Source organism: Suncus etruscus, chromosome 10, assembly GCF_024139225.1.
Source record: "Suncus etruscus isolate mSunEtr1 chromosome 10, mSunEtr1.pri.cur, whole genome shotgun sequence".
Classification (NCBI taxonomy): domain Eukaryota; kingdom Metazoa; phylum Chordata; class Mammalia; order Eulipotyphla; family Soricidae; genus Suncus; species Suncus etruscus.
Genome location: NC_064857.1, coordinates 40,185,299 through 40,212,147, shown reverse-complemented (window position 1 = coordinate 40,212,147; position 26,849 = coordinate 40,185,299). Strand labels below are relative to the sequence as shown.

Here is a 26,849-nt window from a genome sequence, read left to right as displayed (position 1 = left end):
AGGATTGAATGCAATTGTTGAAGCAATGATTTGTTCAATGATCTATAGTCTGGCTCAAAATATTTTTATATTTTCCTACTGCAAAATCTACCCACACCCTCCCCTAGTTTTTTCACCTCAGCTTTCAGCATTAGAGTTTAAGAATTATGACCCCAGTTTCCTCAGCTACAAACACATATATGCAGCTCCTCTGGTTCATTAGCTTGGGGATAGCAACCTTGATCAAGACATCTGTGTCTTAAACTGTCAAAGTATCTGCACAAGCACATCTCAGACTCTATAGTCTGAATAGCTGAACTTTGTAGCTCTGTTGAAAACTAGGGAGACTAGAAAGCACATAGAAGTCTATAGTCGAGAACAACCTTGAAGTCTAGGTCATGTTGCCAGTCCCTTCCACTTTAGTTATAGAGGTTGTTCTTAAATTAAAACTTGCTTCTCCTTTGAAACGATTCTCGGATTTATTATTCTGCTTGACTCTTAGCTCTTCCTTCTGTGATTTTGGCTTTCCTTCAGTAAAGACCTATATCATGGGAGAAATAAAATCGATATTTGTAATGGGATTGGTGTTGGCACATGGGCTGTCTGAAACCCAAATATGACTAGCTTGTAAAACATGTTAATTTTAAAAAATAATAAAAAGAAATTCCCAGGGGTGAAACAAAAAAGAAAAAGAAAGAAAGAAAAAGAAAAAAAAATTCTCTAGATGTGCAGTTTCTCAATTTTCCAAATGTCTATAGAACAGTGAAATCTAGATTAATTTAGCTTTTCACTATTATTGTTTGGGGGTCACACCAATTGCTCTCGGGGCTTACTCTTGCCACTGTGGACAGGAATCACTCTTAGTGGTACTCAGGATACCTATCATTTTCAGTGCCAGGGCCCAAACCAAGGATAGCCATATAAAAGGCAAACAACTTCAACCTTGTACTATATTTCTGGCCTCTCAACTCTTATTTGTGTTCAGTAACATAATGCTTTTTAACATGTTTTAAGCTTTGTATGCATTTTTATCAGTATTCATACAAGCCTTATAAGCTACATATATTTTTGTTTGTTTTTGCATCAGACACATAGGTTCTAGGGACTAAGCCTAGCTCTGCATACAAGGATAAATCCTGGCAGGTTCAGGGCTCCAAATGAGATGCCAGCGATCAAACCTGGGTCAAGTGTGTGCAAGGCAAGCACTCTACCTTCTATACTATCAATCTAACCCAACATCTAATTGAGACAACTATCCACTTACCTGATTTAGGTGATTAGCCATCTGACAAAATTCTGAATTTCACAAAATTTTAAATTATTTTGTTTAGCTAAAAGTAAAGTAATCAGGGCCCGGAGAGATAGCACAGCGGTGTTTGCCTTGCAAGCAGCCGATCCAGAACCAAAGGTGGTTGGTTCAAATCCCGGTGTCCCATATGGTCCCCCGTGCCTGCCAGGAGCTATTTCTGAGCAGACAGCCAGGAGTAACCCCTGAGCACTGCGGGGTGTAGCCCAAAAACCAAAAAAAAAAAAAAAAAAAAAAAAAAGGAAAGTAATCATTTTATCCACATATATATTGATTGATTTCTTTTGACTTCTTTATTTTGGTGTAAATATTGAAGTTGACGTCTCCAATTTTATTTCATCTTATTTTACTTTCTCTTTCTCTTTCTTTTTGCACTCTGGCATGGTTTAATTTCAGGACTGAGACTATTGTGTGGTGCTTGTCTTTATTGCTGTAGTGCTCACTGGATATTTAATTTGATATTTCTTCCTGTTTTGTTGTGGTATTTCAATTATCTTTTTCATGTCCTCTCTCAAACTGAGGTTTAAAGCCTCTGGACTCCGCCCATTTTCAGCTTATTTCATTTTTTTAAATTTTACTTATTTTTTACCCCATTCTATTGCTTTTCTTTCCTAAACAAAACCACATAACTCAAATTATCTGGCTCTGCCTCTCAAATAGAGGGGGAAACATGGAAGGGTACCAGGACCAACCAGATCTATGATCACTAATAGTGGGCTAGACAGAGAGGGGACCACCTACTCTAGCAGCACCTACTCTAGCAACGGGGATGGGGTAGAACAAATTTGGTGATGGGTATTCCCCTGATTCAATGTTAATATGTATCTAAAATGCTACTGTGAAAGATATGTAAGCCAATATGATCAAAATAAAAATTATAAAAAAAGTATTTTTCAGGAACTAACTTGAAACTCTCTGAGACTGAAACTCTATGATGTCCAACAGCAGCAGCTGTTGACTGAGTTGCAAAAACTACCAAAAATTTTTTGATTTTGCAACCATTTCTTAGATTGTGAATTATTTGTAAGTGGCAGAGACTGAGCATATGCAATTGCTTTACTTTACAACTCAGCAAACTTGGATCTTTTATCTTCCCCCTAAGATTTGCTATGAACTAATGCTAGCATCTTATTTCATTTCTCTCTTGATATAATTCATCATAGTTGAAAGGAGCCAATTGACATTTCCAGCTCTTTGGCAGATCTACAAGTTCCTTTAGTACATCTTGTATGGCTTAATTACTTCAGAAAACGGTATTACAAATGTTCCATAACTCCACACGATAGATTCCCTTTCTTCTGCCTAAACAACTATTTTATACTGCTCTCCAGCCTTTCTTTACAAACAGCATTTTCATTGCCTTTCTGACTTATATGGGATACAGAATTCAAGACAGACCACATGTATTGTTTCTGCTGTAGCGATCCATTTCCAGGCATCAAGCTGTGTCTGTTATCTCTTATTGTTTAGCAAACCAAAATTAGGTGTAGTAACTTGAAATAACAGTAATTTATTATTTCTCATAGGAATGTGGCTTAAGTTGATGGCTCTTAGATTTACCTAGGTTCAATCCTGTTGTTATGTTTATCAGCCATATTTGCTATGAGTTGGTCTCAGTAACAGTAGTTGGAGACCTTGGCATCAATTTACAAGTAGTCTTTTAAAAAACATTTTTATAACACACTTTACTTATAATTAGGCAGCATGGCTTACAGTGGTGTTAACATTTATGGTTTTGATATGTAAAGTTACTGTACACCAGCAGAACCAAAATTCTCAAGATCCTCTCCCACTATGTCACATCTTAGGCGTTTGTACTATGAAAACGCCATTGAAATTAAAGAAAGAACAGGCAAATATATTCTTAAAACTTTTATTTTATTTTTTAAATTTATTATCATTGGCATACAGCACTATTAATAGTGATTTATCATAGACATAATTCTAATACCACAATCATCATCAGTGTACCCATCTCCTTCCCCCAAAAATATCCCTAATATGTCTTCCCAAAGTAATTGTGCATGCCAGTTTCCCCGTTATGTTGCCTTTGTATCTTTGTTGCTGCCTTTTTGTATGTCTTTTAGTCTACATATGAGATAGAGAGAATTGTGTATCTATCCCTTTATTTCTGACTAACTTCACTCAGCATAGTACCTCTAGTTCCTTCCATGTTGTTGAAAATTGCATGATTCTAGGACAGGAAAAAGCTTAAGACAAAAGTCAAGTCAAAAGCACTGATTTTCTAACTCACATATTAAATAAATTGGTCTGGACAGACTTAGAAATGAACCATAGTTGAGGGACATAGAAAAATGATACTACAAAGAAAAATAACCAGTGAAAAAGTGTACTAGAAGAGCCAAGTTCTGTTCATTTTTGTATTCCTTACAGCAAAAGTAGGTCATCTGATATAAGTGATATACTGAGCATTTGTTGAAGGTAAGGACAAAGGAGAATTGAGGTAGTAATTCCAAATCGAATGTTTAATTTAAAATAGGCTTGGAATTTAGAGATGTTCAAAAACCAGTGATTTAAGAGGATTCAGTTCACAAAATTAAGGTGGCTAGGAAAAAGCATTAATTCTATATTTCAATACTTGAACTTCCTAAATACATGATTTAGTTGAGTTGAAGAATTTGATTTGACAGCTCATGAAAATAATATTTTTTAAATTGAACTTAAAAGTTATGTTTATGCTGGAGATATAAAAGATACTCCATGCACAAATGTATCTCACTGTACATGACTGTGTAAATGAAACTCTTAAGAGATATAGAAAGGATGATAAAATTTTAAATGAGTCCTTTAAGGAATCAAACTTATTTTTACTGATCTAGTTAAAATAAAAAAAGAAGCTGGGATATGGAATAAATTATTCCATTATATTGCAATTATTTTTATCTTGTAGAAATGTATGGCTTTAAATGCCAGTAGTATTGATTACATATGGTTTACAGATACCGATAATATTTTTGTTTGTTTTCATCTATACCTGTGTGTATTCAGGGCTTACTCCTGGTTCTGCACTGGCACCAGGTTGATTGTGTTCAAGGCAAGTGCCCTTCCTACCTGCTATACTATCAATATAGCCCCCTTTATTATTCTTTTTATCATGCTAATACTCTATTTAAAAATTCACACCCACAAGTTCCATTTATCCTTATTAATGAGTAAAAGAGTAAACAGACTATACCTAAACTTTTTAGAACCATTATTTCCTTGTAAATATTTTATTTAATAAAAACACTCTTTAAATCAATGAGTTTGATAAATAATTATATCAAAAAGATAATCATATAATATTCACTTTTCCCACATCTAGCTCAGATTTATACTTATGCTTAAAGTTATACTTATGAGTTCCTTGCTATATGCTAAATTAAATTAAGCATCTAATTTTTTTTAATAATTTTTATTTTGACCAAAATGGATTACAAATCTTTCACAGTAATATTTTAGGTACATAGTGACATTGAATCAGGGGCATTCCCACCACCAAAGTTGTCCTCACTCCACCCCTGTTCCCAGCATGCATCCCATATCCTCCTCATTTGCCCCCCCCGGGCTGCTAGTATAAGTGATCCCCTCTGTGTCTAGCTTGTTGTAGATTGGGCATTGATTCTTTTGTCATTAGCTTTGAATTTAGTGTTTAAGTCTGATCATTTTTATTTTTACTCGATGTTCATATGACTGTTTGGTCTTGGTACCCTCCATTATTTCCCCCTCAATTCATGAGGTAGAACAAAATGGTTCAAGTTATGTGGTTCTGTTTGAAGGAAAGAAAAAAGGGGGGTCAAAAATAAAGCAAGCAAAAAAAGAGAAGAGTGCTTCTAGAGGCTATAAATATCATTTAAGATAAGAAAGGGGTGCTCTCTTTGGCAGCACATATACTAAAATTGGAACGATACAGAGAAGATTAGCATGGCCCCTGCGCAAGGATGACACGCAAATTCGTGAAGCGTTCCATATTAAAAAAAAAAAGAAAGGGAAAAAGGAAGAAATACATAACAATACAAAAAACAAACAAACAAAAACCGAAAAGCATCACAGCAATAAAGACAACAACCAAACAATAGTCAAGTTCCTGAACTACAAACAAAGCAAAGCAAAAAACAAACAAAAACAAACAACAATAGCAAAAAAATTAATTTGTGCTTCTCTTTTTTTTCTTTGCATAAGCACAATATTGTAAAGTAATTCCGTTGGCCTAAGAGATACAGGGTTTCTCAGCCTTTGAAGTATACTGTCATGGGAATAACTACAGGCTCTATACATGCTTTTTTACTCTTCCCGAGGTCCTTTTGTGATGTCTGGAAACTTTTCACTCAGTCGTGGATGATAAAAGCAGGCCTCTAGAGATCTAACTAGAGATCTTGCTATTTGCACATGTCATAGGATGGAGCCTAGGATGAAGTCTTTCTTTATGGTTCTAGAAGTTCTGTTCTATCACTATTATTTTAATCAGTTTTTTGTAGTTGGTGGTCTTGGTTTTTGTGCCGATCCTACGATGAAGCCTAGAATAGAGTCTTCCATTAAGTTTCCAGAAGGTCTGCTGAGTTAAGCATCTAATTTTAATTGATTCACAATATAAAAACAATCTAAAAATTTTCTGCTTTTCTTCAGTACTGCAGAGATAGTACAGTGGTTAGGCCTCTTGTCTTGCCCTGCCTACCTAGTTTAATGTCCAACACCATATATAGTCTATAAGGGGTATTTTGTAAAAGCAGAATGAAAAGGAAGCTCTGAACACTGCTAGCTGTAACCCACAAACAAAAATACTCACATATTTTTAAGACATGTTTTGTTTTCTAAGGCAGAGCTGAATAAAGATGAAAGTTGCCCCAGACATATGAAATGGGAAAAATAAAGATGGACAAATTAGAGTTCTGGTGAATCTTCCTTTTAGGATAATCTCCTTTAGCTTCAAGAATCATCTTTGACTTCTTCATTCAGCTGATAATGGTGAATTAGTTAATAATGATAATGGTAAAGGCATTCCTTAGGCCTCTTTGGTGCTGCAAATTTCTGGCATTTGATAAATTCTCTGAGTTCAGGTCCATTTCTAGTTTGCCTTAGCTAAAGTTCTATCTGTCTCTTTTTGCTTTCAAATTTTTCTGCTTATGTTGGTCTCTCTGCAGGAAGTAGATTTCCTGAAAACAAGGTTTGTCTTGTGTTATGAACCCCTCTCCATCCTTACTTACCATATTCTATTTATACTGGAAATTTGGTAAATGTTATCAACAGGCTGAATCAGAGGCATGTTGTGAGGGATAAATTAAGTCAATAAAGGTAATAAATATTAACTCATGAAAGCATTGTAAAATGGTGAGCTGTATCAAAACTGAATTTTCATGATAATGTCTGCAGTTGTACCTGCAGTTGTAGCTTTCACTTTTTTAATTTGTCTTTATTTTTCTTTTTTTTTTATTAATATCTTTATTTAAACACCTTGATTACAAATAAGATTGTAGTTGGGTTTCAGTTATGTAAAGAACACCCCCCCTTCACCAGTGCAACATTCTCTATTTTTCTTTATAAAAGTAATTTATCCTTCTCTATTGACATTTTTATTTTCTTTTATTTCTCATAACCCTACCCCCATATTTCAGTCTTATTATCTTCTTTCTTTTAATTTTTATTTTATCAAGGTAATGATGTTATTAGTTTCAAAAGTCAGAAAATAAGAGTATGAAAAATAGGCAGCATTTCAATACCTCTTTCTGAATCTATTCACAATTAATTTCTTTGTTAAGGGTAAACAGTTTCAATTGTTTAGACTTTATCTCTAGATAATGCATTTTTAACTTAGCATGTTACAGTACTATGTGTTAACTATTTTAGCTTTATTTACTGTTTAGTAGTATTACTATGAATGTTTTACCCTTCTATAAATTTAAGATTTTCTTTCCCCCAAATCAAAACATAATTTGATACTAAATAGTATTCCTATTAGAGTCATTATATAGATTATATTCATAACTCAGCTACATAAAATGCATATTTTAATGTTTTTCTAAGGTAAAAATCTTTGATGACACTTCCTTGCACATCATTTTGCTATCCCTTAAGTTAATAGTTGCTTTTTTTTCGTGTGGCACTGTGATTTGCAATATTGCTAATGATAGAGTTTCATGTCTACAGTGTTCTAACGCCACATCCTCAAACATAGTGTTTTCTTCCCCTGCTGTTTACATGGTTGTTTGCCTATAGTATCAGGCAACAAAAGTCTTTGACCCATGGCTATGAGTTGTAGACTTGGGTTTAATTTCTCCAAAGTAATGAATTAGTGGGACCTTCAAGGACAAGGACAGATTCACTAGCAGCCCATATCTCTTTGCCATCCACAGCCTTATTCCTGATATCTGATTTTATAATTAATTGCACAGGTGGTCTCAAATCCCTAATAAAGGAAAATGGTGCCTGTGCAAACTGCTCAGTGTCAAGGATTGATCAAGGAGGAGCCCTTGTACTGATATCTATACAGTTGTGCAAAACTGTTAAAGGTAGAAGCAATAATTGAGAGCAGAGGTATGGGGTGAGCACCACAGGCTTATATATTCCTTGAGCTGCATTGAAATTTTAAGGACCTACAATTTACCCCACATATGGCAGGACCAAATTTCTACTTCTTCAAACAATTTGGCTATTGTCTTTATTTATATTTTTATTTAGGTAAATGACCATGATTTACAAAGTTAACTGATAGTTGAGTTTTATGCATATCATATTTTAACACCAATCCCAACTCCTGTGCCAACTACCAACACCAGTATTCTCATACTCCATTACCCTCCCACCCCCTGTCTGCCACTGTGGCAAACACATTACAGTTAGGTAGTCTTAGCTCAGATCTCATGTTTTCAGTGTTTAATATGTGCTCCAATATATAGCTCAAATATTTATGTATATGAATATTTTATATATACTTTCCCACTTCACCAATATAACTTTACTTTTTTTTTAAAGAAGCAATTACTTGTCTAAATTGTCTTCATTTAACAGCTCTGGTGTATAGAAATATTTATCATCCTTTTGAAACCCCTTTGTTTCTCCTTGTGTTGTCTTTGATACTTTCTGGAAGCCATGTTTTCTTCTTGGTTTGTTTTCCTTGTTGGTAGAGTGCATGTGAAAAACAGGATCTGAACTGAAAATAGTTTATGTCATAAACTCAGAATAGCTTGGAATCATATTTGTATTGGAATTGTTTTCCTTCAGCAATTTGAAAGTATTGCTCATTTTCTAAATCCTCATGTTCAGGACTTAATCCTTTCTCCTTCCACATGGAATCCAAGTTTTTTCTTCCTACAGTATCTCTTCAGGGACATTGCCTGATTTTCTGTGTCTTTTCGTTGACATGTTTGCTTTCCACCTTTCTAATATTCAGAAATAGACTTTTGTAGAAACCTGGTTTAGCCCAGGGTCCTGGCATCAGTAGAGACTGGTGTTCTGACAGCTTTTTCTAGCTCCACTTCCTGAAGGTTCAGCTCTCTTTCGCATCTGGTTAACTTCTACTTTAAGGATATTTTAGTTTCCCCTGGTTTGTTTTTTCCTGTCCTTGTTTTTGGTGCTGTCTGTCTTCTGAGCCTTTCCCAGTGTTTGTGGTGGTTGTTGGGGTTGTAGTTGTGTGGTCTTCTTTACTTTGGTCTGTTTCAAAGGCTGTATCCACCTGTCCCTTTGCTTTTCAACTTCCTCAGGTTCTTAATATTTTACCTGTTATCATCTTTTCCGGAGTTCTTTTAGTCAGTAGATCCAGGAATTTTTCAAAAATTACTTTACTTTTATGTAAATGTGATTCTTTAAGGTAAAGAAATAAACACATACACTAGTGTGCAATATGACTTGAGTGTTTTTGCTTTTACTTTGGGGGTTATATAGTTACACCTGGAAGTACGCTAGGAGCTATGTAGTATTAGGAATTATTTATACCTCCTGCAACCAGAGCAATTGAACACTCTTTCTGACCCAATATTTAACACTCTACTTTTACCAAAATTTAGTTTTTCATGCATTTTCTTTATATTTTAAAATGAGTTTATTATTGGTTTTGTGTTTTGCTACATGGCTACATATACCATTTCAATTAAGGTAAGAATAAGTAGATGGGAAAATTTAAAAATTGAACAAAGTTCATACATTTCCAAGGACAAGTAAGTAAATATTATACTAAAAGAGGAAAACCTAGTTTAGAAGCTCCTTTAAAAAGCAAAACCCAATCATGTAATTGTGAGACTTGACAATCCTTGTTAAAGGAGAAAATGCTGAATTAAGGGTCATGATTGATGGAAGTTGTGAAAAATGGAAATCTGGAGGAAAAACTGTGATTAATAATTAACTATAAGTATTGAATTTCAAAAGCAATACCAGCTTAAAATTTACCATGAAGATGCCTATTGTGTGAGAACAAATAAGTGTTTTGGGGGTTGGGGCCACACCCAATGGTGTTCAGAGGTTACTCCTGGCTCTGCACTCAGAAATCACTCCTGGCAGGCTTGGGGGACTATACGGGTTGCCAGGGATTGAACCTGGTCTGTCCAGGTTCAGCTGCATGCAAGGAAAACACCCTACTGTTGTGCTATCTGTTGTGTATCACAGATACATTTTTTTAAATAAAAAGCAAATTTAGACTTTGTAAAAAGAAACTCTACTAATGCAAAAAGATTATTTCAAGAAGAAAAACTATGTCAGTTTTGTTTTGCATTGTTTTTAAAGTAAAGATTCATATAAATTTAAGCTGCTTATAGTAGATTGTGAAATGCTGATGTTGGTCTAAAAAATCAAATACATAGGCACTGCAGGGTTATTTAAATTAATTGCATTTTTTAAATATTTGTTTTTTTGATTTGGGGATCATACCTGGTGATGCCCATGAGTTACTCTTGGCTCTGTACTCAGGAATTACAATGCTCAGTGTATGAGATGCTGGGAATTGAACCCGAGTTGGCCATATGTTAAGCAAGTACTCTACCTTACCCACTGTGCTTTCTCTCCAGCCCCATTTTTTTTCCAGAAAATTTGTACATAAAAATAAAATCCCTGAGTAAAAGTTATCCCATTATGGCACCATGCTCTGTAAACAGAAAGCTTAGACTTAGAGTCAAGAGTAGTAGTTTTTGAGTGGACAGCTTGACTTTATAAAAATAATTTCTGCATATTGATGGTGTGCAGAGGGAACACATTGGCATTCTTTTAAGTGGAAGAAACTTTGAAAAAAGATGACACTTTAAACATAAATATGCAATTATATCTAGGATTAGACAGAAATAAAGTTTTCTTTTACTAGGGAAGAATACAGTCTAAAAACAATAGGGTTTGGAAAGTAGACTCAAAGAATGACAAAATCCACCAAATGGAATGAGCAAAGTTGAGGTTCTAGAGAAAGAAGAGTAGCTCAGCAAATTTGCTGTGCAATTGTTTTGCATATCTTAATTATTTTGGGGGGGTGAAGAATGGAGGGTCTGTTAGAAACTTTGACATATGTAAATACTGCAAGAGGAAAACCTATATGACCACATAACTCCTGGAACACAAAGAATAGGGAGATATCTTAACCTTTGTCTTTCCTTTTCCAGGATCGCAGGAATCCAGGAATCCTTTTACTTCCAGAACTATTAATATAAAAAAGCAAGGTAGCTATCCTTAAATACTTGATAGTTACTGCGAGCAAAAAAATGCTCTGATAAATAAATATGCAGGTTGCCATGACAACGCAGAGGAGTAGTACATGTATGGGAGCAGAGAAGACTGAGAGAGACCCACAATAGGTCTTGATGGATGACCAGAATTTATTGCTCAGAGCAGGGTTTCAGTTCTGAACAAGAAACATCAGAGGTCAGAACAGATTCCCTGAGTAAGATTCATTGGAAACACGGGACACACAGTGAAGCTTATCAAGGAAATGTGCTTTGTAAACTGTGTGGCAAAGCTTATGTTCCAAAGGAGTAGGGAAAAGTAGTCTTTGATGACTGATGAGAGATTTTTTCCTCCTCTCTAGGGCTGTGATGCCAATTTTCTCTAGAATGAGAATAAATAGAATAAAAGCTATAAGAAATTACCTAGAGTTTAGTTTTCAATTTAAGATTTTTATGGTCTCCTAGCACCAAATTTTGTATTTTGATTAGGGATAAACTTTCTACTTTACACTTTGTTTTAAAAAAGGAAACTGTAGCAAAAGAAAATTTATTCTCTTATAATCCAAACACAGGGCAATCTGTTTAGGTTTTGTTGGGGCTGTTGGTGTTAGGGCCAGACCCAGCTTTTCCCAAGACTTATTCTTAGATCTATGATTGAAGGTTACTTCTGGTAGTGCTTTAAGAACATACATAGTGCAGAACTTGACCTGGGTCCACCATATACAATACATGTACATTAACCCCTATTCTATCTCTTCAGCCCCTTACAAGGCACAGTCTTTAGGGGATCCTATATCACATTTCTGGAATGGTGCCTCTTAACTTCTGTCTTGGTGTTAAAGGCTGGAGGAAAGTCTTTTTATATTTTAGAACTCATTCAACAGATACAGCAAGAAGAATTCTAGGAAGTCAACTAGGGCCAGGCTTGAGAGCTTTGGCTTCTATGTTTTTAGTTTTGGGGCCATACCTAGCTGTGCTCAGGGTTCAATCCTGGTTCTCTGCTCAGGGATCATTACCAATGGGACTCAAGGGACCATAAAGGTGGTGACAGGAGTTGAGCAAGTGTCCTATCTATTGTACTCATCTCTTAGGCCCCAAGATTTTGCAGGTATTAATCCAATTTGAGACCCACATTTTCTTCTATGAGTGGTAGGCTTTTCTGTTATTATTTATCTTTGTAGTTGCCATTGAAAATTTTTAAGTGCCACTAAATTTGTAATACCCCATTCTGTGGGTGGCTTTTGTATCCTAGGCATTATTTTTTTTGAGGTGCAGAAGCGTCTCAGCTTGATATAGTCCCACTTGTGTATCTCTGCTTTGACTTGTTTAGAGAGTGCTGTTTCTTCCTTGAAGATGCCTTTAGTTTCTATGTCCTGGAGTGTTTTAGCTACGTGGTGTTCTATATACCTTGTGGTTTCAGGTCTGATATCAAGGTCTTTAATCTATTTGCATTTGACCTTGGTGTTTAGTGTTAGCTGGAGGTCTGAGTTTGTTTTTTTGCTAGTGGCTGACCAGTTGTGAAAACACCACTTGTGGAAGAGGCTTTCCTTGATCCATTTTGCATCGAAGATTAATTGATTGTATATCTGAAGAACATTCTCCGAATACTCTAGTCTATTCACTGATCTGAGGGTCTGTCTTTATTCCAATACCATGCTGTTTTAATGACTACCTGCTTAGGGTTGGTTCAAACCCGCTATGCTCAGGCACCCTTAGTAATGGCGTTGGTGGGTGGAGACCCAGACTAACCCTGTTCAAGTATGTCCAGGGCATGTAGTCTCTCAGCTTCCTTCAGGAATTCTGTGTAGGGTTGTTCTTCTAAATATAACTTCTAATAAAAACTTCCTTTTCCCCAGAAGTCTTTCCAATAATTATAAGCCATTGAAAAACTGCTTAATACATTATATGCATCATAAATGATATTCTTAAAATAAAGTATTCCAAAGAATATCTAAAGTTAAGAAAATCATAAAAAAAGAAAATACATTCATAACCTTATGGTAGATTTATGAAAAATATGATCATAGATGAAATCATCCAGTTTACATCTGTGAATCCAAAGTTCAACTGTATTACAATGGTTAGAAAAAAACATTCTGAATGATGAAATGGAGAAATAGAACTCTCCTCCACAAAGAGCTATCGTTTTCTAAGCATGCACTATCCCAAGGGCTGTAATTGACATTTTAAATTGAGCATGTGGCTTTTCAACTTGCAGCAATATAAAAAAAAATGATTACCAGGAAGGCTTGTGAAAACCTCTTCTCAATAAACATACCCCAGACTCTCTGCCTCAAAAGGGGTCTGAGACCTGCACCCCTAATTCATCCTAGATAACGCTGTTGCTACTGATTCATGGATCGCACTCTAAAAATCACTGATGCAGATTTAATTTTATCTTAATTTTTTAAATGTAGTTAGTAAGCTACTGGACTCTCCTCATTGTGTTACAGAAGAGTAAATTGTAGTTCAGAAATGTTTGGTAAATTACTAATCTTATCAAACTAAATAAAAATCTGTATTTTTGGTCCCAAAAATATGTCTTTGAAATTTTCAAAACTCATATTTCTCACATGCTATAGATTTTCTAAGGAGCAGCTAAATTTTGCCTGCCCTCTCTAGTATAGGAGCTTCACTTCTTTCACTATCTTGATTCTGGGGTCTAGGAAACACAAACAGGGATTCTGCACTGACTTCATGCTTCCTCTGCTTGGCTGAGACCCTTACTGCTTGAGGGAGTTGGAATTGCTTTGTAGTTGGAGTAAAAGCAAATTGGTAGACAGGTTTTCTCAGGTATCAAGACTATTGGAGGGGCAAGCGTGATAGTACAGTTGTAGGGCACTTCCCTTGCATGTGGCCAAACTCGGTTCTATCTCTGACATCTTTTATCTGAACACCGCCAGAAGTAATTCATGAGTAACCCCAGTGAACTGCAGGGTATACCTCTCCCCCCCAAAAAAATACCATCCTTGAATTGTCAGAAGTACACAGCAGAGCCCCCCACCCTCAATTGGGTGAGAGAAATCCATCATGAGCCTGTTATGGAATTCCCTTTGCCCTACCCTTATCTTCCATAGTGCTCACCCCAGGGAAATGTACTTTTCTCCTCTCCTCATTTAAGAACTTTGCATGGTAAATACAGTCAAAAGGTCAGATATAGGAAGCAGATGGTCCAGGCTAAATTCCCAAGAGATCTGTATTTTCAAATGATTAAACACCAGGTCAGGGACCAGAGAGATAGCACAGTGACAAGGGCATTTCCTTGCACTAAGCCAACCCATATTTGATCCCAACACACATCTGCCCCGCCCCCCCCCCCCCCCAACAAGTACACCAAGGTTGATCCCAGAGTCCAGAGCCAGGAGGAAGTGCTGAGCAAGCTGGGTGTGGCCCAAAATAAACACACAATAACCCTACCATCATATGACTACCTAAGTGCACTATTTTGCTTTGGTGAGATATTGAAATGACCCTTCCAGGACTGGGCCTATGACTTGAGTCCTAAATCGTAAGTAGTTTACCAGGTCTTTACCAGTACATACTTTCCAAGCTTTTGCTGCCCCTGCCCTTTCTGACCTTGTTTTCTTTCTGTGACTCCCTTTGTCCCACTGATTTACATCCCAGTTTTTTGTCAAGACTTACATTAACCTGTGGCCCCCTTGGGAGCCAACAGAGAGCTAAATGAATCCAAGTTGAGAAAATGTTGCCTTATAGGATGGATATCAAAAAGGGTCCCATATCCCCTAGACATCATTGATAAACTCACCAGATTTAAATTCTTGATCTTGTTCCATAGTAAAGATGTTTAAAAACATAAATATTTAAGTCTTTCAACTTGGAAAATAAGGGATAAAAGAAAGTGAAAGAGCAAGAAAGAGAGGAAGCAACAGAAAGATTTCTCCTAATTGTTTTCTGGTAAGCAGACTATATTTCTAATTTTGGTGAATTTTAATGTTGTTTGAAAGAAAATAAAGACTTGGTGAACAAATTCCCTTTTTAATTGTTTCTATTACGTTTCAACTCTGTTTGAGAATGTGAGGACAGTTTGTATTACCTGGGCTTGGTTTGGCTTTGTTTTGCTTTGTAAATCAGGTATCTGTCCTGTCAGCTTAGTGTAAACATCACAGGCAGGAGACAGGCTCGGAGGATAATGGCCTTCTCTTAAAAGTATTGTTGATAAAACCACATTCCTTGAACATGTTCTGAAAAGAATACATTATGCCTAGTAGGTAAACAAGAAAAAAAAAAACAAAACAACCCTTCCTTTTCTGTTTCTTGATCTTTTTAATGTTTGTCATTTCTCATACCACAACAAAATGAATTCTATTCCACATCAATCCATCATTCTCTCTTTAGGAGAACCAGGCCTGAAAATTGTGCTGTCACTGAAATTGGATGGAAGCACAAAGCTATTAAAGATAATAGAGCTGTGTTAAAACACCCACAAATGCATGGAGTGGTCCTCTGGCCCCGGCCGGAGCTTGTCTTCGCCAGACTGTTTCCACATGTAGAATGTAATCACAGTGTGCTGTCCTTCTCTTCCCTGCCTTTCTGAATATGCATGCCCTAAATCACAGACCTGGCTGCCCAGACAGGAACTCACATCATGCCCACTTCCTGCAACAACTAACAGGAGGGACTCCTAATCAATTCAGCTTCAGCCATCTGGCATGGTTCTGGTGGCCAGTTCTTCCGGAGACTGTGTACCTCTGTGTCAACAACCTCGAATGATTTTCTTTGAGCTTTTCTAAGATCCTTTTTCCTTGGGGCTCATAATTTCATCCCCCCCTCCACTTTCTCTTTCTCTGTCTTTCTCTTACATATGCACGCAAACGCACGCGCATGGCCCCCCACACGTTTTTTTTTTTTTAATTTGAGGACAAACAGATTGGGACAAATTTACCAGACTCTAATTGATGCCTTTGAAAGAAATTCTGAGAAGCCATAGGTGTGAATGGCCCTGAATGAAAGCAGCTGCCATCTGTTCTCTGAAGGGATGTGGGACTTGCTGTAGTGCCTGGAGTGCTCAGCATTTTAAGAGTGGCAGCTTCAACATGTCAGAAAAATTTGTTAGGAAAAATTGCTAGTTTAGTTTAATGGAAAGCAGTACAATTTTCTACTTTCTGTTGACCATCCCTGAAGATCCCATCCCTGAAGACTGTGACGAAAACATTTTTGGTAGGGTTTGCCCGTTTGCTCTATTCCTCCATGGAGCACTCAGCTTGAATCTGTTTGCTAACAACCTTCTTGTCTAACCAGAGCCTGGCCTGTAGACAGAAACTCTGTTCTACCAGAGGGGCTTAATCTGACTGGTATAGAATCACTCTTTTTTTTTTTTATGAGTGAAAACTTCCCACCACAAATGTCCTCCTCTCCTGCCTCTCCCACACCTTTCCTGTCTTTGAGACAAGCATTCTATTTCTCTCACTCACTACCATTATTATGGTAGTTGTTGGTGTAGTTATTTCTCTAACTGCACTCACCACTCTTTATGGTAGGCTTCATATCATGGGCTGATCCTTCAAGTCCTCATCTCTATTGTCTCTGGGTATTATTACCATACTGTCTTTTATTTTCCTTAATTTTCACAGATAAGTGAAACTATTCTGTGTCTGCCTCTCTCCCTCTGTCTTATTCCTCTCAGCATAATAGTTTCCATGTCTATCCATGTATAGGAAAATTTCATGACTTAATTTTTCCTAAGAGCTGCATAGTATTCCATTATGTATATGTACCACAGTTTCTTTAGCCACTCATCTGTTGTTGGACATCTGGTTATTTCTAGATTCTGGCTATTGTAAATAGAGCTGCAATGAACGTTGGCATGCAGAGGGCAATTTTTATATTGTGTTTTTGTGTTCCTAGGGCACATCCCTAGGAGTGGTATAGTTGAATTATATGGGAGCTGAATTTCTAGATTTTTGAGGAATATTCATATTGTTTTCCATAAAGGCTGGACTAGACTAGTATTCCACCAACAGTGAATGAGAGTTCCTTTCTCCCCCCCCCCCATCCCTGCTAGCACTGATCATTCTTGTCCTTTGTGATGTGTGCCAGTCCCTGTGGCATGAGATGGTACCTCATTGTTGTTTTGATTTGCATCTCCCTGATAATTACTGATGTGGAATACTTTATGTGTCTTTTGGCCATCTATATGTCTTCTTTGAGGAAATATCTGTTCATTTTTCTCCCCATTTTTGATGGGGTCAGCTGTTTATCTTGTTAATTGTCAGTACCTTGTCTATCTTAGATATTAGTCCCTTATGTGATGGGTATATAGGGTGAATAGTTTCTCCCATTCTGAGGGTGACCTTTGTATCCTAGTCATTGTTTCCTTTGAGGTGCAGAAGTGTCTCAGTTTAATGTACTCCCATTTGTTTATTTCTGTTCCCACTTGTTTGGACAGTGCTGTTTCCTCCTTGAAGATGTCTTTAGTCACAATGTCATGGATTGTTTCTTAAGGATCTGTGAGGTGAGGTTTCAGCTCCTACCTAGCTTACCCAGTGAAATCTGATGTGAGCATTTAGTGCCCATATCTGCTCTGCACACACCTCCCATGTCTGTCTTGTTCACTATCCTGCACCTTATGCCACACATTATAGCAGATCTACTTTCCTGCCTTGCTTCCCATTGCAACATTAGCTTAAAAACCAAAACAGTAATTACTTTTGCTGTCTTTTATCTGCACAATTCATGGCACAGAGGATTCAGTTAAGCTTTGCTTTAAAATGAGAGATTTTTATTCACAGCCTTAAAAATTCTAATAATGTAGTTTGGGAAAGCCACCTCCCATGACAAGTGGAGTTATTCAAGAAATGGAACCTCTGTCAGAGGGAGGCAACTACTGAAGAATGACTTTGCCAGTCTTTTACATTATCAGTTACATGTGCAGAGCAAATTTTTGATAAAAACAAGATAACACAAAATTAAACTTTGAAAAGCTGTAATAATGTTTGAAAGAGGAGATACATTGGTACTTAAGAGATCAAAGAAAGTCACAGGTTGGAAGAAAGTGAAAAGGGGAGGAAGAAATGTAGGTATTGTAGCTTAAAAATCTGAAATATTTTTAAGTGCCAAACTGGTTTTAGCTCAGTTTCTCTATATTAGAGCAAGGATAGAGAACTCACTGAGTCACACGATAGGATTAAGCCTGTAGGATTAAGTTGAATGAATTTTGGATATATTTCGTTTCTTAATAGCTGGTGGAGAGTGATTCCCTTAAAATATAGAAAAGGGGACATTGAAAGATAGTAGGTCAAAAGACTGGAATATATAACTTGTACTATTAAGCCCCAAGTTCAATCTTGGCACAACTAAGACTCTGACTGTCTAGAACTGAGGTAGAGTCATGTTGAGATGAAGGCTAAAGCAACTGGATACAGTCTACCCAGAATACCATCTTCTCTCCACAACCTCAGATGGAGGGGCAGGAAGGAGGACAGAAGGGAAACTGGGAACCTTGGTGGTGGGAAAAATGGCCTAGTGAAAGGATGGGTGTTGGATATTGTATAACTGAAATTCAATCACGAACAACTTTGTAACTGTATTTCATGCTGATTCAATTAATCTATTTAAAAATTATTTTAATTAACTAAGTAAAAACAAAGTTACAGGTTAGCCATTTAGCAATCCAATATGCCATAACTATTGAGCTGTCATGAGCAACATTGGGACAGCATTTCCAGACCTAAAGACATGTGTTGCACTGTGGGATTAATTGGATCCCATCCCACTCAGTATATGCCTTGTTATTTATTGGTTGGAAACATCTTTGAATGTAGCACCTTGGACTGGTGTTCAGACCACCTAATCCAATGTCCACTTCCAGGTGTGGTCTGTTCCTTCCTAATAAATACTCTGGGTTTTAGGGAAATGCTCTCTTGTGTTTCCAGACTTCTCACTGAGCTTACTGCTTCTTAGGGGCTGAAGGCTTATTTGTTGGAATTTCTGAATCTCTCTCTCTCTCTGTGTGTGTGTGTGTGTGTGTGTGTGTGTGTGTGTGTGTGTGTTATTTTCTAGATTGACGTTTGCTTCCAGATCTGTGTCTTTCCAGTGTCTTGGTTTTAGAACCTGAGGCTTAATTCTAGATTGCACCTGTCGGCATCATGCTCTTTTCAGTCATTTGAGTAAGAGGAGGAAAATTTATAAACTAAAAAGAAGTATTAAAAACAAATCAGCAGTCTGGGAAAACAATGTGATTGGAAGGAAAGACTGGATCTTGTGACTATTGCAAAATTAAAGCTGAATAGTTTCTCATTTCATGCTGAATTATTCTGATTTTCCAAAGAAAAGTCCCCAGGGAAAGCAATTCACAAATAAAGTTTTTTTATTTGAAGATGAATTGGAGAAAACAGCAACATGTTGAGATTATTCAAGAAAGATTAATGTATAAAATTAAACATTAGTTGGGAACTGGAGCAATAGTACAGCGGGGATGGCATTTGCCTTACCTGTGGCCAACCTGGGTCCAATACCAGGTATTCCATATGGTACCCTGAGTCTGCCAGGAGTAATTTCTTAACACAAATCCAGAAGTAACCTTAGAACTGCAGATTTTGTGGCCCAACTATCTCCCCAAAATATCTACCTAAACTTTAGCATATTATAATCTCAAATCACTTCAAAATAATTAGGTTAAAGGTAGATAAGACTCATTTTCTGCTTTGAAAAAGTTTGTTGATTAAGACAATACAATGTCTTTTTATAATAAGGCTCTCTATATAAAGTATAACATAAGGACATATGTGGTAATAATTTGTACTATTTTTGTCTTTGCTGGCTGTTGTACACCTTCCCCTAAGTTATTTAAATATAGTGACTGTTTCATAAAAATCCTATGAGTTTAGCATTATCATTTACATTATATAGGTGATTAATCTGAGTAATTGGGAAATTAAAGTATGAAACCAATGGCAACAAAGATAATAAATTCATATCCAGATTATACTGGCCGTTAACCTACGAGGATCCACTTTTTTTCCATTTTTGGGGGTCATACCCAATGGCACTTGGGGGTTACTCCTGGCTCTGCACTCAGAAATTGTTCCTGGTATGCTTAGGGGACCATATGGGATGCTGGGATTCTAACCACCATCTGTCCTGGGTTGGTTGTTTGCATGGCAAAAAGCCCTACCACTGTGCTATCTCTCCAGCTAAGGATTCACCATTTGGGATACTTGTGCATCCCAAAGACAGAGAAAAGTGTAGACTTAGTCTCTCCTCTCAGTGGGACCAGATGGGCTGGTGCTTACCACATTATTTTAATATTAGACTTTTCCTAGGAATGGATTCTACTGGGTAGAATTCTACTGGGTAGTTCTACCATAGCTATTTGTTCATCACTCAATTCTGACTTATTACAGAAAAAATATATATGAACCATGAACTATTAACTTCAGTGGCATCAGTAATAAGCATAAGGGTTACTCCATGAGTGAATGAATGGCCAAATGACTATCCAGTAAGTATCCAAAAGGAAGCAACTCGAATTCTTCTTTGCTCTACATCTTGTCTTAGCCTTTTAGCTATGAGCTTTGTATATTTAATAAACAGGGTTCTCACTTCTTAAAGTAATATTGGCACATAATTTTATATGGTTTCATGGGGGCAGCTTCTTGAAGCAACGTTTGTATGTGCTTTATGGTTTTTACTATCACTATTCTAGTTTCCATTCATTCCATACTTAAACTCCCTTCATAAAAAGAGATTTTGTGAAAGGCATATGATTTGGAGGCTGATTTGCCAAAGAAAAGGTTATTCCAAGAAAAGTGAGAAATTGCCATATGGAATGGTTCATATGGAAAATTATATCCATGTGACTCACTATTATCAAATGCTGATTTGTGGTTGATTGGCTTGGATTTGCTCATCTGTTTCATTGCCTTTCTCCCAGGATCTCTTTCATGTTAATGTTATAACTATCCTTATGTTCAAGACTATTAATAAAAAACAAATTATTTTTAAAAAGATATTATTTTATTTTATTGAAATGTTTGCGATTTACAAAATCCTTCATAGTTGTGTTCTAGAATATATAAATTAGGGCCAACCCACCACCAGTGTTGATCTCCTTCCACTATTATCCCAGAGTATATCCCATACCACTACTCTTTGCCAGCAACCTGCTAATATAACAGGCACAATTAAAGTTTAGATTATTAGAGTTTGGGTCTCTTGATTCCATTGTTATTGACTTTGGCTTGGCCATTTAGTTCTGTCCTTATTAAAAATCTCTACCAATGCACCCAAGACCACTTGGTTCCTGGCCCCCATACTTTTATGATTGTGTTTCTCCCTTTTCACTCAGTTTCTTTCTTTCTAGGACCAAGAGTGTTGGAGACAACTCCCATTTAGACAATTGCATTCCATCATGCAATTATTCTAAATACACATATAAGTGATATCATTCTGTATTTATCTTTCTTCTGGCTTACTCTATTTAACATAATATCTTCTAGTTTTATGTATATTGCAGCAAATTGCATAATTTTTACAGCATGTGGTATTCCATTGTATATGTGTACCACATCTTCATGATCCACTTCTCTGTTGTTGCACATCAAGGTTGATTCCAAGTCTTAACTTTTGTACTGAGTGCTGCAATGAATAGTGCTGTGCATACATCCTTTTGGATAAATGTTTTTCTGTCCTGGGAATAGATACCCCCCAAAAGTGGGATTTCTGGGTTGTATGGAAGCTCAATTTGAGTTTACTGAAAACCCCCTGCAAACTGTTTTCCACAGGGGTTAGACCAGGCAGCATTCTGATGAATGTTCCTTTCTAAGCACATCTCCACCATTAGAGGTTATTCCCAATATTTTGTTATGTGCCACCCTTACTAGTATAAAATTATATCTCATTGTTGTCATGATTTATATTTCCATAATAATAAGTAATGGTGAGCAATTTTGTATGTGCCTGTTGCCCATCTATTGGTCTTCCTCAGAGATGTGTCTGTTCATTTCCTCTCCCAATTTTTTTTTTTTTTTTGGTTTTTGTGCCACACTCGGTGATGCTCAAGAGTTTCTCCTAGCTATGTGATCTGAAATTGCTCCTGGATTGAAAGATCATATGGTATGCCAGGGGATTGAACCGCAGTCTGTCCTGGGCTAGCGCATGCAAGGCAGATGCTTTATAGCTTGCACCACTACTCCGGCCCCTCCTCTCCCAATTTTTGATGTTTTTTTTTTTTTATTTTTGGACCTAAAGAATTGAAGAACATTTCATGCTCATGGATTAGAAGAATCAATATCATAAAAATGACCATCTTACCTTAATTACTTTTTAGAGTCAATGCAATCCCTATTCAAATTCAGATAACATTTTTCAAGGACTTAGAACTATCAATTACAACATTTGTGTGGACTCATAAAAGATCTAGGATAGCAAAATCCATACTGTAAAACAAAAAACTGGGAGGCATCTCATTTCCTAATTTGAAGCTTTAGGACAAAGCCATAGTGATTAAAACAACATGGTATTGGAACAAAGACAGACTTTCAGTCCAATGGGTCAGAATAGAATATCCAGTGCCAAATCCCCATGTATATGGGCAATTAATCTTTGGCAAGTGACCCAAGAACTTGAGGTGGAATAAAGACAGTATCTTTAATAAATGGTGTTGGAACAATTGGACATTAACATATAAGAATTAAAGATTGATCCATATTGCACACTTTACATGAAAGCCAATTCAAAGTGGGTTATAGACCTTAATATTAGATCTTTTTTTTTTTTTTTTTTTTTTTTTGGTTTTTTGGTTTTTTGGGCCACACCCGGTAATGCTCAGGGGTTACTCCTGGCTATGTGCTCAGAAGTTGCTCCTGGCTTGGGGGACCATATGGGACACCGGGGGATCGAACCGCGGTCCGTCCAAGGCTAGCGCAGGCAAGGCAGGCACCTTACCTTTAGCGCCACCGCCCGGCCCCTTAATATTAGATCTTAATCTATAAAATTCATAGAAGAAAACATAGGCAGAATACTCTAAAACTTAGACCTCAAAGAAGTCTTTGATGATAGGATGCCAATGGAAAGGGCTATAGCATCAACTCTGAATAACTGGGCTACATCAAACTAATACGTTTCTGTATGGCAAAAGAAACACAGGCTAAAATTAGAAGACAGCTAACTAGGGGCTGGAGCTATAGCACAGAGGTAGGGTGTTTGCTTTGCACATGGCTGATCCAAGACAAACCCGGATTCGATCTCTGACGTCCCATATGGTCCCCTGAGCCTATCGGGAGCAACTTCTGAGCACAGAGCCAGGTGTAACCCCTGAGCACTACTGGGTGTGACACCCTTGGGGGGAGGGGAGAGGACAGCTGAATAAGAGAAAATATTTGTTCTCATCACATCAGATAAAGATTTGATATCTAGAATATACAAAGTACTCACAAAGAGTAACTCCACAGGAAAAAAATCCTTTATGAAATCTATGTTTAAGAGTGTATCACTGGAGAACACTGTTATCTGAAAGTATGTGCACATTTTCTTTAGTTTTCATCCATGTAATTGCACACTTTGTATTATTAAAAATAAACTTTATGATTTTTGCTTATAAAAATAATACATCTTTATTCTCACATTCAATTCAAGGGCTAGGTTGATACTGGAGATTTTTTTGGAACCCTAATGCACATGCGCCATTCTGAGAGATTATGAGAGACTAGTAGGCCAATGAGCAAGGTCAGAGGTCATGTGTAGGACACTTCTAATAGCTGGATCTCAAGGACAGAATGCTCATACATCCTGTGCAGAAAGAACAGTTGGAGGACTTAAATTTCTCTTGAATATCATCGAATACTTTTTTTCTTTTCTAATTAAGGGCTGCTAGAAATTTTTTAATATATTTGGCTTGACAACAGGTTGATATTTTTTGTTTTGTTGGAGAATGGCACATCTTTGATTAAGACACAGTGGAAGTGAAAAAGAAACGAATGAATCTGAAGGAAATAAAGGCGAAATGAATAGGCTTTGTGTCTTGACTTTGGAGAGCTAGCAGCAGGAGTAGGAGAAATTTAAGGGGTAGCAGAGCATTTGGAACCAAATATGAAGGCAATAATGATCAGCCCCAGATGAATAGGCCTCAAGCAGAGACATAGCAGAGATTAAGAAAACAAGACACTGATACCCAACTACAGTTATGTCTGTAATCAGGTGCTTAAATAAAAATTATTTAAAAGAAGACAAGAAAAGAAAAATTATTTAAAAGAAAACAAGATATAAAAGAGAAAAGCATCAGGCCAGGGGCTCACAGCCTCATGAATTGAGAGCCCTGATTATACTCCTAGTACAGTATTTATTGTTTAGGGCCAATCAACAGAGGAATAAAGGCATACATTAACAGGGAAATACCTATCCATGGCTAATCAAGCCTAAATTGATCTTTACATCTCCTAAAGGGGTGTATATCAAGAGTGAAACTAAGGCAAAGCCCCTCTGAATTGTCTTCTTCTGAGAGAAGTGGCAGAACAAAAGTGAACAGCAACTCCCATTCCCATTAGAGCAATCCTTGGGGGTTCTGGCATTCTGATATTAGAAATTAAGAACCTTTAAATCACCTTTTTTCTACCACTCTTCCTAGACAGTCAACCCTCTAGCTGAACTTATTCATTTCTTGGATGTCTTCATATCTGACTTGGAGGGGTTTTAACTAAAATAGTAGAGCAAATATTTCAGGGAACTCAGCTGAATTTAGCTCAAAAGTGAGTCCCTTGCTTCAAACCATATTCCTACTTTGTTATTTTAGATGATTAGAAGAAAGTATGTTACCCTTTTATAACATTTTAAAAGAAATCAAATTGGTGGTAGAGGGTTTGGTGAGAGAGTATAGTAGGTACAACATTTGCCTTGTATGCAGCCTACCTGGGTTGAATCCCTGGTGCTACTTAAAGTCCTTTGGATTTTCCCAGAAGAGATCCCTGGGCACAAATCCAGGAGTAAGTCTGACTTCCACTGGGTATACTTAATTCACCCCCCAAAAAGACAGCATAGAACTCTGCAAAAACTTTAGAAATTGAGGTCCTGGAGTTTAATTTTTGACATACATGCATCCCAGGACATCTAGTATGGCCTTAGTGACTCCAAGAGCACCACAGACCTGCCCCAGGCACAGCTCTCCAGGCAGTAGTCCATTCTTCCAAAAACCTCAGAAGAGGTTTTTAATTTTTTATACTGCATTTGTCTGAAGCAATTTATTCTGGAGTTCTAAGGTAATAATAAAATTTATTTTTAAAGGTCTGAGTGGTAGTACAGTAGTAGGGTGTTTGTTTGCCTTGTATGCTACTGACCCATTTCAAATGGTCCCCCCAAGCCAGAAGTAATTTTTCAGCACAGAGCCAGGAGTAACCCATGAACGCCACTGGGTGTGACCCAAAAAAGGCAAAAAAAATTTTTTTAATTATTTTTAATATTTCTGCACAGGGCTGATGACTTGTTCATACTTGCTATGGTATTTATGGTATTTCAGTGTTTCTTGTCCCACACTACCTGAGATATGCCTACAAATATTACATCACTCATTGGAGTGGGACTGGAGAATGTGACAAGAACAGTAGTTTAGAAAAATATTTTCATCTGTGAGGCCAAGGCCACTGGCATTGCCTCAGGCAATCTTCACACCAGGGATAAGTCTCAATTGAGAAACCTAGCTACTCAAAGGAAAAAAATACAAGAATGAGAAGCTTTCAGAGACCATTAATGCCTGTATTTTTTGCTCACTAATTTATTTTAAGGACTCTTGTTAAAGACCTAATAACAAATAATTTGCATATAAAATATCCATGCGTTATTTTTCTCACTAACAAACCCTCAAGACCAGGACCATTTGAAAGTTTATTGTAAATGCATTTTGAGATTTTTTTTCTCTCAGATAATTCATTCATTTAACAAATCTCAAACTCATGGGGTCTATATTCCTATATATATAATTATTATATATAAAACTCTGAAATAATATATATAAATAATATATATATTTTTCTTTTTTTTTATTTGAACACCTTGATTACATACATGATTGTGTTTGGGTTTCAGTCATGTAAGGACCACCACCCATCACCAGTGCAACATTCCCTTCACCAATGTACCAAATCTCCCTCCTCCCCACCCAACCCCCATCTGTACTCTAAACAGGCTCTCCATTTCCCTCATACATTCTCAATATTAGGACAGTTCAAAATGTAGTTATTTCTCTAACTAAACTCGTCACTCTTTGTGGTGAGCTTCCTGAGGTGAGCTGGAACTTCCAGCTCTTTTCTCTTAATAATATATATTTTAATGATATCTTTATTTAAACACCTTAATTACAAACATGTTTGTAGTTGGGCTTCAGTTATAAATAAAAAAAAAGATCCCCCTTCACCAGTGCCCCCTCATCTCTCTCCTCCCTCCACCCCTTGCCTATCGTTGAGTCAGACATTCTATTTTCTTACTCACTACCATTGTTATGATAGTTGTTGGTGTAGTTATTTCTCTAACTACATTCACCACTCTTTGTGGCAAGCTGCACATCGTGGACCAGTCTTTTCAGCCCTCATCTCTATTGTCTCTGAGTATTATTACAATAATATCTTTTATTTTTCTTAAATCCCACAGATGAGTGAGACTATTCTGTGTCTATCTCCCTCAGACTTATTTCACTCAGAAAATAGTTTCCATGTCCATCCATGTATAGAAAAATTTAATGATTTAATTTTTCCTGATGAGTGATAGTATTCCTTTGTGTAGATGTACCACAGTTTCTTTAGCTACTCATGTATTATTGGGCATTTGGTTATTTCCAGATTTGGGCTATTGGAAACAGAGCTGCAATGAACATAGGCATAATTTTCACACAATGAACATATGCAGAAGGCATTTTTGTACTGTGTTTTTGTGTTCCTAGGATATATCCCTAGGTGTGGTAAAGCTGAGTTATATAGGAGCTCAATTTC

At 36.8% G+C, this 26,849-nt stretch overlaps 1 protein-coding gene and 1 non-coding gene across 2 annotated transcripts in view; both read left to right on the top strand.

The window, feature by feature from the left end:
- The window catches only part of CLVS1 (clavesin 1), a 185,462-nt gene that overhangs the window by 51,661 nt on the left and 106,952 nt on the right, over positions 1-26,849 (top strand). The window lies entirely within an intron of this gene.
- Positions 5,155-5,261, top strand: LOC126021468 (U6 spliceosomal RNA). Its single transcript, XR_007499982.1, has one exon. It is a non-coding gene; the product is annotated as a U6 spliceosomal RNA (small nuclear RNA).